Here is a 15,425-nt window from a genome sequence, read left to right as displayed (position 1 = left end):
ATTCTGAGTGGTGTCGAAACGTCTGAAGATTGTGAGAACTGGTTTGATGACATAGAAATACTGTTTGATTTACTTGATTATTCAGATGAGCATAGAATTAAACTGATATTCCACCAGTTACGAGAAGCCGCCAGGAGTTGGTGGATTACAAGTAAAAGAATGCTAGAACAGAAAGGTACAGTGAATTCGTGGGAAATATTCAGAACTGAATTTTATTGAAGATTTTTCTAAATTTCGTACCGAGAGGACAAGAAAGCAGAGTTTGAGAATTTGAGACAAGGTCAACTGAATATTGAAGAATATGTTGCTAAATTCTCTACTCTACTGCGTTTTGCTCCTAATATAATTGGGAATGATGAAGCTGTAGCGGATCGGTTCATCAGAGGATTGAACTCGGAGATAGTTGCATTGATGAATATGCAGCGACCTTACCATTTTGATGATGCCTTGAGTAGAACGAAGAGAGTGGAGGCGAGTCTGATTAAACAACTAAAAAGGGTGTGTGCGATGCAACCCCAGGTACAGCAATCCCCTCTCCGATTTGATCGCGGCAGTACGAGTGGAAAGCAAGATTTGCTGAAAGCTCGAAAGAAGCCATTCAAGAAGTTAGGGAGCGGACTGAGTGGTTCGTCTAGCTCCAGTGGTTCCAGCCCGAGTTGTACTGGAGTATATTGCAGAACTTGCGGAGGGAGACATTCCATAGAGCAATGCCAGGGAGTGACTGGTAGTTGCCGTATTTGTAGACAGCCGGGACACCTTGCTAGAGTTTGTCCTCAGAGAAGTTCCCGAAGATTTTAGGGAGCAGAACATCGAGGAACAGACACATGACACACCTGATGATATAGTGGCAGGTACTGTTTTTTTTTATGATTATATTGCATAGGTATTGATATATACTAATGCATTCCCTACGATCATCTTTGACTGAGTTGCATTGAGATATGCTGTATCTGTTGAGTCTGATTGTACTGTAGTATTGATTCCCTTATTTTTTGGAAAGAGAGATGGATATCAGATATTTCTGTGAAATATTGTATACTACAGTAAGATGAGAATGAGGTCGAGTTAGATTATGATGTACTTGTATTTCTGATTTGACCGCATTATTGATATTAATATGTTAAACAAGTACAGAACTATTGTAGATTTCTTCCAGGAAAATATAAGATTCAGACCAGATAGGGCTGATGAGTAGAAATTCCACGGTAAGGATTATAGATCTAGAATTCCTTTGATATCTGTATTGGTTATGACTCGATTGATACAGAAAGGAGCAGATGATATCCTTATGTATTCAGTAGACATACTGAAATCGAGCCTAGCATTGGCAGATTTGCCAGTGATGTACGAGTTGGCTGATGTCTGCCAGATAAGATTCCAGAATTGTTTTGTATTAGGAAGATAGATTTCAGAATTGAATTGATACAAGGTACTGGTTGTGTTTTAGAATTCAGTACAGAATGATATTGAATGTACAGAATGACACTGAAAGAATTGAAAGATCAGTAGAAGAGTACCGACCAAGAGTTACATCTGATTTAGTGTTTCTCTCTGGCATGTTTCAGTATGTTCAGAGATATTCTGATGATTTCATGCTCGTTGTATCTATGATGTTTTGATATACTTACAGCATCTGATTGATTGAATCGAATATCTGAAGATTGTACTGAATACTCTGAGAACTGTGATTATTGTATACAAAAATTATTCAGATTTGAATCCTGCTTGAAACAGATTGTATTCAGAATATGCGATATCTGAAGTTAGTATACCGATTGATTTTGACACAGTTGAGATCATGATCAGTAGATAAGAATAATACCGATATCAGAAAGAGCAGAAATGTCAGAAATTTATGTTTGGTCTGAATTGACAGATTTTCGTATACGATTGTTATTTTGTGTCTGCCTGAGTATTGTTATATTTCTACAGCCGTATTTGATACAGATCAATGTGAACCGGTGAGATTATATACAGTTCAATCCGAATCAGAGTTGAATTCGAGAATTTCAGTAGATCAGAAATATAATCAGAATGTTCAGAGCTTAATTTCAATAATCAGAACAGAGCATCGATCAGAGTGACAGATATGTGATTTTACGGTATGAGAATGATTATCTTGTGATGTAAAATTTTTCAGAATTGTACAACAGAATTTGATATCGACAAGCAGAACCGAATACCAGGTAGGTATTTTTCTTTAATTTATATTATTAACTGATTGTTTATACCAAATAGTTCGAATTGGAAATGACAGATAGGTTCAGAAGCGCACAGAAATGGATTCAGTAGTCGTTCAGGTAACAGAAAGTATATGATAATTCGAACAGATAGTTTTGATATAGACAGATTAAATCAGTTATGGCAGAATTTATGCTGAAATGTTGGCAGAATTTGTGCTGAAATGTCTGAATCGCCAATAAATGAAGATAGAAAGATAGAAATCAGAAGAGTTATTACAGAATTGGTATATTTTTGACTAGACATGGGGGGTATAATTCGATGAATTTCGTAATGAGATCACTATAATATCTTCCAGATTGTGATATGATATGATTGTGATTGACAGATTGTTCAATCTATATCTATTAGTTTGTACAAGATGACGTACAAACATGACCAAATGACAAAGATCGATGTCAAAGAAATGGTCAGATTGATCAGAATGTAGAACTAGACTATATCAGATTGTGATTTTGATTGAGTTTGTAATTGGGGCAGAACATACCATGAACTCATTCATATATTATCCACTGACTGACAGATAGCCAGAGTGTACTATCCGGATATTGAGAGATATCCAGAGAGCTGCAGTGCTGGATACTAGCACCAGTTGATATGACATATTATCGCTGTGTGAATTATTGTGCGATCATAGTTATCAGATAACTAGATGGATAATGAAATAGTTATAGACGATATATTGTACAGTGAGTACTGCAGATTTCTTTGATACAAGAATAATATCTCGGAGATACCGGAGATAAGATTTGATACGGTCAGAGATATGACAAAGGAAATGTAGCTAATTCAGAAGAGAATGAAGATAGCTCAGACCAGACAGACTTAATACGCCAACGTCGGATGGTGACGATTGGTATTTGGGGCCGAAGATGTAATATATCCTTGACTAGGATAAACAGATTTGATAACAGCTGATGATATTGATTTGGTATGAGCCGTTGATTGGTATATACGGATGTTGTATAGCCAGTATTGTGAGATTGATTCGGTCAGAGTTATTTCGAAGGGTATTATGACATTATGCTCTTGAATTATTATTCCCATTTAGAATCACAGATCCGTACAAGAAAGATATTTTAGAATAAAGACTATTCTATTATGGAAAATACAGTAAGTTGACGGGGCCTCAAAGAGACTATCTGAAAGACAGAATTTGTCATGAGATTAAGATTTCAGAATGGATTCATTGAGATGAGTTTTGATTTAAACTCTGTATACATTCCTTCTGATATATCTGAATTGATTACTTGCGAGTTCGAGGACGAACTCAGATCTAAGAGGGGGAGAAATGTAAGGCTCGAGATTTATTAGTCTTCATTGATGTGATATTCGGAAGATATGAGTATGCATGACATGTAATGAGAGGCACTAAATGAGATTAGGAAGTGTTGCATGAAATATAGACCGCACCTGCAGTAAGGAAAGGACCGCACTCGCGGTTAAGCTCATAAATTGTGGAAGAATTACAGTAGCATGAGCGCACCCGCGCTACGAACAAGATCGCACCCGCGGTTGATGGACAGAGAGTTGGAGATTATTTACAGAAGTGACACCGCATCCAGCGGTGAAGAAGTACCGCACCCGCGGTGCATGGCCAGTAGGGTATGAAAGTTGCCACTGGAGATTGAGCGCACCCGCGGTGCTAGACAGACCGCACCCGCCGTGTTGTACCAGTAGGGTCAGCGCACCCGCGTCAAAAGACAGAGCGCACCTGCGGTCCAAGCTTCGGGGAAAGTTGATGCATATAAATACATGGAGCGCACCCGCGGTGCAAAAGTGAGCGCACCCGCGGTGCGACGTGCAGTATGAAGGTTTAGCCATTTGTTTGACATGCAATTGAGATATATATATATTTATTGATTCTCACGATTTCAGCAGAAGAAATCGTGGGTTTTCCTTCAACAAATTTCTTAAAGCTTTTCATATTTTCAAATAGTGATTTTTAGATATCCGTGTATCAGAAGTCGAATCCGAACGTAGTATCGTACTCCTCTCGCTACGAGCTATACAAGGACGTAAGTTTTATTAAGTTTTGAGATGATTTGGAAACATGATATTGTTCGATTTGAATATGAACCAGATATGGTGTTTCTGATGTAGTAGGCATCGCATAATTTAAGTCAGATCGCAGAACAGACTGTGTATGCAATTGTTACTGAATTTTAGTGTACCGATATTGAGATTATAATTGTATTGATACTGATTATGAATTCTTGCAGTATCTCTGTGATGTTGAGATAGACGGGGTTATCGTGACTGTATTGTTATGCCGTCGAAACATCAGCAGATTGATATTGATCAGATTCAGTAATGATTTCGATTGTATCGTTATATTATTGATATGAATTAGATTGTACCTTGTTCAGATATGGATCAGATTATATACTGAATTGAGTAATGATCAGAACAGGTTTTGAAACGAATTATATACTGATATTGTATTTATGCAATTGTCATTGCCAGACTGGTTTTGGACAGATTGGAATACAAGACTTCGTATTCGTCAGACCGGGAAGACAAAGGTATAATTCATGTAAATTCGGGAGATACGACTCGAATCAGACTTGATTGGAGTTTCCCTAAATCACACACTAGATTTATTATTTATATTTGATTATGATTATGTCTTGTTTATACATTTATATTCAAGAATTGAAATAGGAGAGTCATTGGCAGACTTGCTAAACTAGACGTTCGGTGGTATCGACGCTTCGGATCAGATTCAATCCGATTGTAGACATTCGATACAGACAGGACCGAAGTCTAGGAATAAGACGTACAGTTACCCCGATTGGGAGGGTAGGTGACAGACAGTGACGTCTTTTTCACACCGGGATCCCTAGAGTTAGAGTCGAGTCGAGTCAAGATATGAATTGAATTGAGTTGCATGCTTATTTTATTTTGATTTCAGAGATTATGGAATCCATTGTTACTGCATGCTTATTTTGATTTGGTTTCCTAGACTAGGAAACCTATTGTTATGAATTTTGTGCATGATAATATGCTTTATGATTTATATTGTGTATATGCATGTATACATGTTTTATAATGGGATTTATTCTCACCGGAGTATCCGGCTGTTGTCTTGTTTTGTATATGTGCATGACAACAGGTGGGACAGGATCGGGGTCAAGAAGATGATGAGAGAAGATGAGTTAGAGTGGTGATTTCGGACCTATTGTAGACTTGGTTTAATACTTGAAATTTAGTAGTTGAACCTTAGACTAGTTTGAATAATTGTTGTACATTATTGTACTTTTATACTGAGATGTATATTAGTTAAATTCCATTACGTCCCGCACTTACATTTTAAAAAAGAAAAATTTTATACCATGTTTATCTTAATTGATAATTAAATCCCAAAGATGATTAAGAAAATGATTAGCGTCCGGGTCCCCACATCGACTCCGTAAAGTTTTCATTAATAACGTTCAGTTAAATAATCATTAAATCATGCAAATACTTAAATATGCTTCTAGACAACTCCTTTAAATAATTTCAAATAAATTTTCATGCATGCATGTGGTTAGTGGGTTCAAATTTTTGGACGTTACAATTCATCGCCCCTTAAATAGATTTTCGTTTTCGAAATTTTTCTAGTCTTGATTATTGAAAAGTTTAGGCTCCCTCATTCACTTCATACTTAATCCGCTTGGCTTAAATTTTTCACTCTATCACGCTTTCGCTGCATACTCTGATATGCCTTCTTCCATTTTATACATTTATAGAAAATTTCTTGATCTCAAGGAAATCAAAGTTTTAACTTACTCTACACCCTCTATCAATTATAAATCATAAACTACCTTAAGTTATTTTATTTTCCCAGTTATTAATTTAATTTATTGATTTTATCATAGGAAATCATGATCGTATAATTTAATTTCCCAAAATATATTCATATTGACAATCCCAGCTTTGATCCATAGTCAACATGTAGTATCCATGATTATAAAACACCTTATTGACTGGTACTTACTAAATTTCGTTCCAGTATATGCCAAACATATTGTCCTTAACACCATCATCAATATATATTTGTTTTCTTAAATCCCAAGAATTCCAAGTACTTAAACGATTCAAGTTTATTGAGTCACCCTTTCACATTATGACTTAATTCCAAATCCCGCCATAAAATCAAACACCTAAATGTAACCTCGGAACTCAAGATTATGTCAAATGTCTTTATACTCACAAAAATCTTAACACCCTAGGAAAGAAAACTTTTATCCACCTTCCATTATAATTTACTCTATAGTATCGTATAAATGCAAAACTTATTATGCTACTCTTTCCTAGATGTTTATCTATGTTTGGTGAATTATTTCACGTAAGGTAGTTATCTAATTGTTATCCCAAAAGGTAGAGTAATTTCCTTATGTCCTTCCTCAACTTATTGTAGTCAAGATAATACAAGGTCCGAACCTACATATCCCAATTTAAGTGTTCAACATTTTTAAGAACTTAATATTCACAAGGTTAGTCATTGACCCAAAAATAATTCTTATATCGGAGCTTGAAAATTGATCCATGGAGTTTTTGTTCTATCTATTCCCATAAATCTCATACTCCGCAGAACCTAGCATCCATAAAATCATGAATTATTTACCTAAAAAAACTTACTACATAATCCCAATACATATTTCCAATTGGTCCCAAAATAAATGTCTCCTAGTAACAATTATACTCTCCATCACCAATTAGAACTTAGATTCCCAATTTCATAATCCCAAAAGAAATAACTATTTTATGACAGTACAAGTTGTTTCTTAATAACTTTAAACATTTCCACAAATGTATCCATCCTTATAAGGTTTAGCGACAAAGTTCAAGATAGAGGTTTCCGGACCTTAAAAATCACAGCAATTGTAGTATCAACCCAAAATGAAATTCTTTCTTTTAACTTACTTATCACATTTCACAATTACTTCGTATAGTTACCAAATAATATTTTTCTTAAATCCAATAAGATGAAGCTTACGAGAATTATACGAACTCCGATATTATTAGTTTGTATTCTTCGACTCATTCGTAACATTACTTCCACAGTTTTATGCCTAATACCAAGATATAAACGAATTTTATTTACTTATTTTCTCCTTTAGTCATTTTACCCCTTAAATATCTTACGAAAATTCTGAAACCTAATTACAAAATCACCAAACAATAGCCATTTTTTATTATATTATTTTTTTAATACTTATATCTTTTGTGTTTCACGACATACACTTAAAATACCTATAATACAATTGTAATTCTCTAAAATCCACTATGATACCCAAAAATTATTAATTTGACGAATCTTTCTTTCTCACCAAAAACGCTAACACAAATATTTCTCGTTCCTCCTACGACATCCTCATACTTACATATATATCTAATTTCCTCAATCGTAATTGCTTATGTAACCCTAAATTGGTAATTTAATTGCTGACCACATTCAAATAGCTCTTTTTTATTTTTCGTAAAGTTGCAACCTAAATCCCAAAGTTCTCGGGTTATTCATTAAGCCTAAATTATCGCATTCCAACCCCTCAGCTTATCGAATTAAATGCAAAACGACTCCCTTAACTTTCAAAAATTTCCAAAATGACCAAATAAATTTCCTAAAATTGCAATCAAGACCCAAAATTGTCGAATTCTCAAAATTAGCCCTAAATTTTAGCATTTTAGCCCTCCGACTATTTGGATTCATACAACTAAGTCCCTATATTTTAGCAAAATCACCCTCAATATTTCCGAAAACTTTCAATTAAGTCTCTCAAATTATTACAATTAAGTCCCTAAGTTCATGATTCCTAAAAAATTCAACCCAACATCACTTCGAAATTCTCTTCTACACTAATGAAGAGTTCGAAACAAGCAGTCCTAAATCACCAATTTCAATTTGCCTCGACTTATTGTTAGATAGTGCAAAATTCGAGATACATAAAAACTAAATTCTCCTCACGTCTTTGAACCATAATTGTACACATCGTCCAAACCACGAAACCAACATGCATTTTAAAATAAAAGACATCTATATGTATCTTTGATAGTCACAAAAGCAAGTACATCCAAACAATTAAATAAATAATAAGATAATAAAAATTTAAAGCAATAAAACTCAAAGATATTGAGGCCTGACTTCTCGAGCTCCTCGGAAACAACAGCTGTCATAACCCTTTTCGAGAACCACCACTCTGATACCAATTGAAACGAAACTACTTCTAAATTCATTTAATTTACACTAGTTTTTTTCCTAAACCATGCACAATTAATTAGTCATAAATAAACTAGCATAAATAATCAAATAAATGAATTCCATAATCATTCATACAGAGTAAGTAAATACAGCAATAAAAGTCTAAAATTCAACTCAATAAATTCTAGCATCCTATTAGTCTGTAAATGAAAACAATAATCCATAACTCATCAAAATCTTTAACATATGCGGAATTTCTAGGTCCTCGGGAATGCATTGCGCCTCCCGGATGACTCGATAATCCCCACCTCACGACTCAACATCATCATCCCTGCAATCATTTAAACCTAGTGAGTCTAATTACTCATCATGCTCAAACCTCATATAGCATGTACGTAAATATACACTCACATGCATAAAAATTACTTTTATTAAAATAGTCTTTTTCATGCAAACATGAAACATTTAAAAATATTCTAAAAATAGTCTTTTCCATGCAAACATGAAACCTTCAAAAATATGAATATTTTTAAAACCATGCTTATATATGAAATTTTCCATTTAAAATTATCATTTTATTTTTTTGAAGTCATATCCTCGATAGTGACAAAATTAATTCGATTGATCAATATATAAACCATAATACTAGGCCGTCGAGTTCAACGTCCACTTCTTCGACGATCCCATCGACTATCATAAAATAGCTTCACCGTTCACTTTTCAACAAATCCATTATCATTGAGATTCTCGCACCCATTTTCGACGGTTCACTTCCTTTTGTCATTGCAAGTTCACCGTTCACGTTTTCACCGGATCCCTTACTACTTTTGCGTCACGACCAATTCACTTTCCTCAAAAATAATTTCCTTCACTTTAATATTTCAGAACACATTCATAACTTTCTATAATCTTTAAAATTTCAAAAATTGGCTCATATCATTCGTACACGTCGAGATTGCTAAAAATAGCATATACGTGCAAATACGTTAAAACTTCTAAAAATAACATATATCATGCATATACTTTAAAAATTCTAAAAAGAACATTTTACATGATATGTAACTGTTTTAGGAAGTTTCAAAATGTACTTGACTTTCATTGAACCTACCGCACACGATTCAACGCAATACATACCCGAACGACTCCAGACTTTGACTCAACGAGAAAGACTCGATTTCAAAACTTTGAAAACACCAAAAATATCCAGTAGCTTGCTGGAAATACAATCTCAAGAACTAAGTTTCAAATATGACTCAATTCGCTTACTGACTCGATTACCACCGTTTTCGCGTTTTTGGATAAACAAATTACCAAAATACCCTTACACCTCGAACCAACCCGAGATAAGACCTTTACTAACATCCAAAGACTCAATGTAAGTTGTTGGAAGTACCCAACCCCAAGCCAAAACCAAAACATTGATTAAGTTTTTAACCTAGGCTTGATTCGCCCCTTTTTGAAACATTCGGACAATTTACGACTCCGAACGGACCACGGCTCGAAACGACCCCGAATTAGTCCCTAGACCCCTTTTGTAGGCACTAAACGAGACCCTGATTAGGCCTGTTTGGACATAGACCAGACGCACCACGCTCTAAACTCCACGCACCAGCATCGCCCCAAACGTCTTCCTTAAGCGCAGGAAAGGCTCTCACATTCCAACGGCTGTGGGAGCCTTTGGATTGACTCTTGGTTCATCCTAGACCCTCACCAAGACCCTAAGTCAGACCCTAGCCCATGGACCAGCCCCTTCAACCATCCCATAGCCCTATGAGACACACGCCCCATCACAAGACAAAATGTACCACGTTTTGGAGTTACGGTCGCTGCGCTACACCAGCCCATCCAAGCCCAAAACAAGCCCTTTCTAGACCTTCTTAGGACCCTAAAACTTCACTTTTTTCACCCAAAATCAGCAGACATGCAATATTATGGATTGAACGGTGCTGGAAAAAGGGTTTGAAAACATGTCTTGTTCCTTTATTCTTACGAGATACGAGAGACGGCGCGACGAGAGACGAACGGGATTCAAAGCTTTTCCTCCCTTGCTATAGAACTCACGGCCACCTAGAGTCATAGTGTGTGTCTGTTGTGTGTGCTGAAGGTGAAAGTGGCGTGTGTTTGTGGGGTGGTGTAGGCTAGGTTTTATTTAATTAACTCATTAAGTTGTTAAGTGGCTTAAGTTTACATAATGGGCCCTGTAGTTAATTAACTAATCACCAAAAAACTAGGCCCATTAATGTATTAATTAAATACATAATCAATCATCCTAAAAAGTCCAATAAAATTTAAAAATATTTGGTGCTACTCTTTTCTTGTATCGTATGTCTGAAACTCCTCATTTTCTTAGAAAAAGTTATCGATTAAGTTTGTCTCTTATTATAAATAGATTTGCCGCTTTCCTAATTTTGATTACTAAGTCCCAAGTTTCTATTTATAAATTTCTAAAATTAGAAACTTTATCAAAATTATCCCTGGTTCTCTCGCCTTCTGTCGTGCATCGCGTATTCGACTGAGTAAAGTTTACGTTCATAACATTCAGTTAAATAATCATTAAATCATCCAGATACTTAAACATGTTTCTAGACAACTCATTTAAATAATTTCAAATAAATTTTCGTGCATTCATGTAGTTAGTGTGTTCAGGTTTTCGGGCGTTACAATAAGAAGAAGATTTATGGAAAGTGATTATAGTGGGAGCCAAAGACGAGGTATATCAAATGCAAAAAGTAAGTAGAAAATATTTACTAATTTAAATTTGGCGGTAAAGGGCATTTCAAGAAAGAGTGTATGAGTATCAAGAAGAGTTCTCAAGGAAATATGGCAAGTACTTTAGGCGGTGGTGAAATATTATTCAGTGAAGCGACAACAGTTGCAGAAGGCAGACACAAATTTTGTGACACATGGATAATGGATTCTGGAGTGACGTGGCACATGAAGAGAGAATGATTTGATCAGTATGAAGCAGTCTTAGGATGATCTTTATTCATGGAAAATGATCATGTCTTGGAAATCGTAGGGGTCGGTACTATAAAAATAAAAATGTTTGATGACACCATTCGCACCATATAGAAGGTACGGAATGTGAAAAGACTGACGAAAAATCTTTTGTCCTTAGGGCAATTTTATGATATCGGATACAAAATCCGTATCGAGAACTTGATAATGAAAATTGTGAAAAGTGATCTTATGATTATGAAGACGGAAAATGTTGTTGCAAATATGTATGTAATTTTGGAGAAACAACCAAAAATGCGGAACTAGCTCTTGCATCAATTGGTTTAGGAGAAGAATTAATAGTGTTTATTGCATAGAAAGCTCAATCATATGTCAGAGCGATGATTGAAAATTCTCTCAGAAAGGAAGCTGCTGCCAGGACTTACAAAAATTTCATTACTTTTTTTGAACATTGTGTTACCAACAAATAATACAGATTAAAGTTTGGCACTTCTAATTCCTAAAGAAAAAACATATTGGAGCTGATTCATTCAGATGTTTGGTAAGCACTGGTTGTATTCCTAGTTGGAGCGAGATACTTTGTCTCATTCATTGATGATTTTACTAAGAGATGGTGTATCCAATCAAGAAGAAATAAGATGTTTGTCATATTTTCAAAGATTTCAAACGGTGGGTTGAACTTGATTCTGAAAAGAAAATCAATTGTTTTAGGACTGACAATGGAGGAGAATATATTGGTGACAAATTTGATGTATATTGTCAACATGAGTGTATCAAAAGACAGTTTACAACAGATTACACATCTCAACAAAATGGAGTGGCGGAGCGGATGAATAGGACCTTGTTAGACAGAACAAGAGTCATGTTGAGGATTCTTGGTCTATATAAGTCATTTCGGGCAGAAGCAGTTAAAACTGCTTGTTATACTATCAATCGTTCTCCTTTAGTGGCGATTCGTCTGGGGACTCCAATAGAGATATTTACTGGGAAGCCGACTGATTATTTTCATTTTCATATATTTGGAAGTTCTGTGTACGTTCTGTACAATGATCAAGAAATCTCGAAGTTTGATTCGAAATCTAGAAAATGTATCTTCTTGAGTTATGTTTATGGAGTAAAGGGGTTTTGCTTGTGGGATCCTACTGTCCACAAGCTTGTCATCAGCAGAGATTGTTAGGATCAGTTTGATGGGTCAAAGTGTTTAGAAGGGGGGTTTGAATAAACACTTTAAGATTTTTGGCTCGTTTTGAAATGATGAATCAGTTTAGTGATAAACTGAATTCAAGAATCATGTTGTCAATATCAGTCAGTTAACAAGTTTAAATGCGGAAATAAACTAATTTACAGATTGAATACTCAGAGAATAATTGAAATGTTAAACACTAAGATTTTTATAGATGTTCGGAGACTTCAAATGCTCCTACGTCACCCCTACTATCACCAGGACATGTTTTCACTAAAATATTTTAATTGATTACTGAAACTGTAATAACCCACTTCAGTTTGGATTTCGACACTATCAAACTGAAACCCTTAGTTCCTTACAAATTATCAGTACACAACTGATTTTATTTTGAAGCACAACTGATCCAAGAAGATCGAATATGCCAATGTAATGCGCTAGTAATTTTGCTCAAATGATAACCTAAATGCTATGAATATATCTAGAAAGTTTGAGCTTTTCTGTATAAATATCGCAATTGATCGTGTATAACTTAATCTTTCAAATTTTCTCAAATCCAGAAAATCAACAGCTTCTCACTGAACTTCTTAACTATCTATAGGATTTAATTCAAACGGTAACATTGAATGCATTAATTAATACTTATCCATTTTATTTTTCTGAATGTGTCAACAATATTATGAAAATAGAACGATGTTGCAGTATGCTAATGCAATGCTCCTTCTTTTAGTTGCAGTCTGTTGCATATAATTTGTCGGTTGATAGTTGAGCTAACTGATGATGTTTCAAATTGACTATTCGACTGACCTGCTCAATTCTAACTGATAGTTCAATTCCAGTTCACTTCTAACTGATAGTTCATTTGACTTTACAGATTCAGTTAACTTTGTTCAATTCGATTGCATCGGATTATTTAACTTATTAATCTTCGGTTCAGATGACTTTGGTTCAGAGAACTTCAGTAGAGTGGTTTCTGTTTAGCTGATCAATTCTGCAAACTTTGATACTTTATTTGACAAACTCTGAAACCTTTAATTTTAACAATTTTACCCCTTTTAGGTGTTTGACAAAACTTAGATTTCAAGAACTGATAAAAACTTTTAGTAGATAAAATATTCTTCAAAAGAAATTTACAGATTCGTACATAATAAGAATAATAATCGATTGAGCTGCTAAACTATCTAACTGATTGGACAGTGCATTATTTCTTAGCTTTCTTCTCAGCTGATCCTTGATAAGTTGGATGTTCAGTTATTTTCTTTGAAGTACCACCTTGACCTTGCTTCTGTTGTTCCTCTTACCCCTTTTTTTCAAAACATGCCATGTGAGAAAGATGGCGGAGTTCTACGCTGACTTGGGATACTGCATCAAGCATTTGGGCTTTCATTGAGTCCATCCTCTTGGATAGGATTGTATGAACAAAGTTCGATTCTGTTGATGAGCATATCCTGTGGTAGGAAAAAAGCTGGTACTGTGACTCTTGTCTTTCCACAGCATGTCAACGGAAAAAAATAGATCAGTTATTGTAACACTCGTGACTAAATTGCATAATCAGTGCGGAAGCTTTGAAATATAATTTGGAGAAAAGGTGTAATTTTAAAAAAAAATTGAGCAGCATCTCCCTGCAAATAGGACATGCCACCTGTCTCAAGCCATACATAAAACACATGCAAAAGATTTTCATATACATTAGATACAAGTTAATAAAGTATCTACAAATATTTCTAATTCAAATACAAAATAAGATATTCAATGCTTACCAAAATAACCAAAAGCTTAACATATCAAAAATAGTATCCAATCGAAGTCTCCAAAGTTTGGTATATTCCATTCTATTGCTTCAACAACTCAGGGATGATCAGTCTTTCTTACCTGTGCCTGCATCACATGAACATAACTGGAATGAGTATAAAACTCAGCAAATTAAATCAATACTAACAATATAAAAATATATCATTTTATTGAAAACATAAAATGGATAGCCTCAATTTCATTTTGTTGAAAACATTATCCACCTCATTTCATAAACGTCGAATCATCATTAATATCATCCGTTAAAAATCATAACACAACAATACATAGGGATGATACTCATTACATTGATTAACTGAAGATTTATTCTACGGCACCAAGGTATCAGTTAATGTCTCGGCACTCAAGTGGCATGAGTTTAAAGATTTATTCTACGACAAATATTTTGCTCGAGATGTTCGAAGTCAGAAAGTGAAGGAATTTCTAGAACTGGGTCAAGGAAATAAGTCAATACAAGAGTATATTCTCAAATTCAAAGAGGGTTGTTAGTTTGCCCCATATTTGGCCAGTAATGACATTGAAAAGGGCGAGCATTTTCTGAGAGGTGTCCGAGCTGAAATTAAAAGAGACGTTCGAATGTCTAAAGCTGCTTCATATAAAGAGATTGTTGAAAAAGCAAGGATGGCCGAGCAGGACGAGAAGTAAATTTAAATAAAAAGACAATTGAAGCGCCAAAATTTTTCTACTAAGGGCCAAGGTTCTGGATGGAAAGGTAAGGGCAAGTTCAGAGGCAAAGAAAAAGATGAGCATCGACCCAAAGTTCCTATGCCACCACCTGCATATGATCGACCTATATGTCTAAAATTTGGCAAAATCCATACAGCTGAGTGTTTGGTTGGAAGTAATCAATGCTTTCGTTGTGGAGGTGTTTGACATGTCATCAGAAATTGTCCGGTAAAAGGTGAGAAAGGGAAAGATAGGGTTCAAGGCAGAATCTTCTCAATGACCAAAGAAGGCGCAAATCCTGATTCTTCTGTTATATCAAGTACTAGCTTAATTTCAGGCAAGGCCGCTATTACTTTGATTGACACTGGTGCTACACATTCC

The 15,425-nt window shown here is 35.1% G+C and overlaps 1 pseudogene; it reads left to right on the top strand.

Annotated features, from left to right (window-relative positions):
* Positions 1 to 15,023, top strand: part of LOC142523804 (uncharacterized) — a 62,776-nt pseudogene extending 47,753 nt beyond the window's left edge.
* Positions 15,024 to 15,425: the final 402 nt, after the last annotated feature.

This window comes from Primulina tabacum, chromosome 14 (genome assembly GCF_025594145.1).
Source record: "Primulina tabacum isolate GXHZ01 chromosome 14, ASM2559414v2, whole genome shotgun sequence".
Taxonomy (NCBI): Eukaryota; Viridiplantae; Streptophyta; class Magnoliopsida; order Lamiales; family Gesneriaceae; genus Primulina; species Primulina tabacum.
Note: the sequence above shows the minus strand (reverse complement) of the source record. Positions and strands in the feature narration are given on the sequence as shown.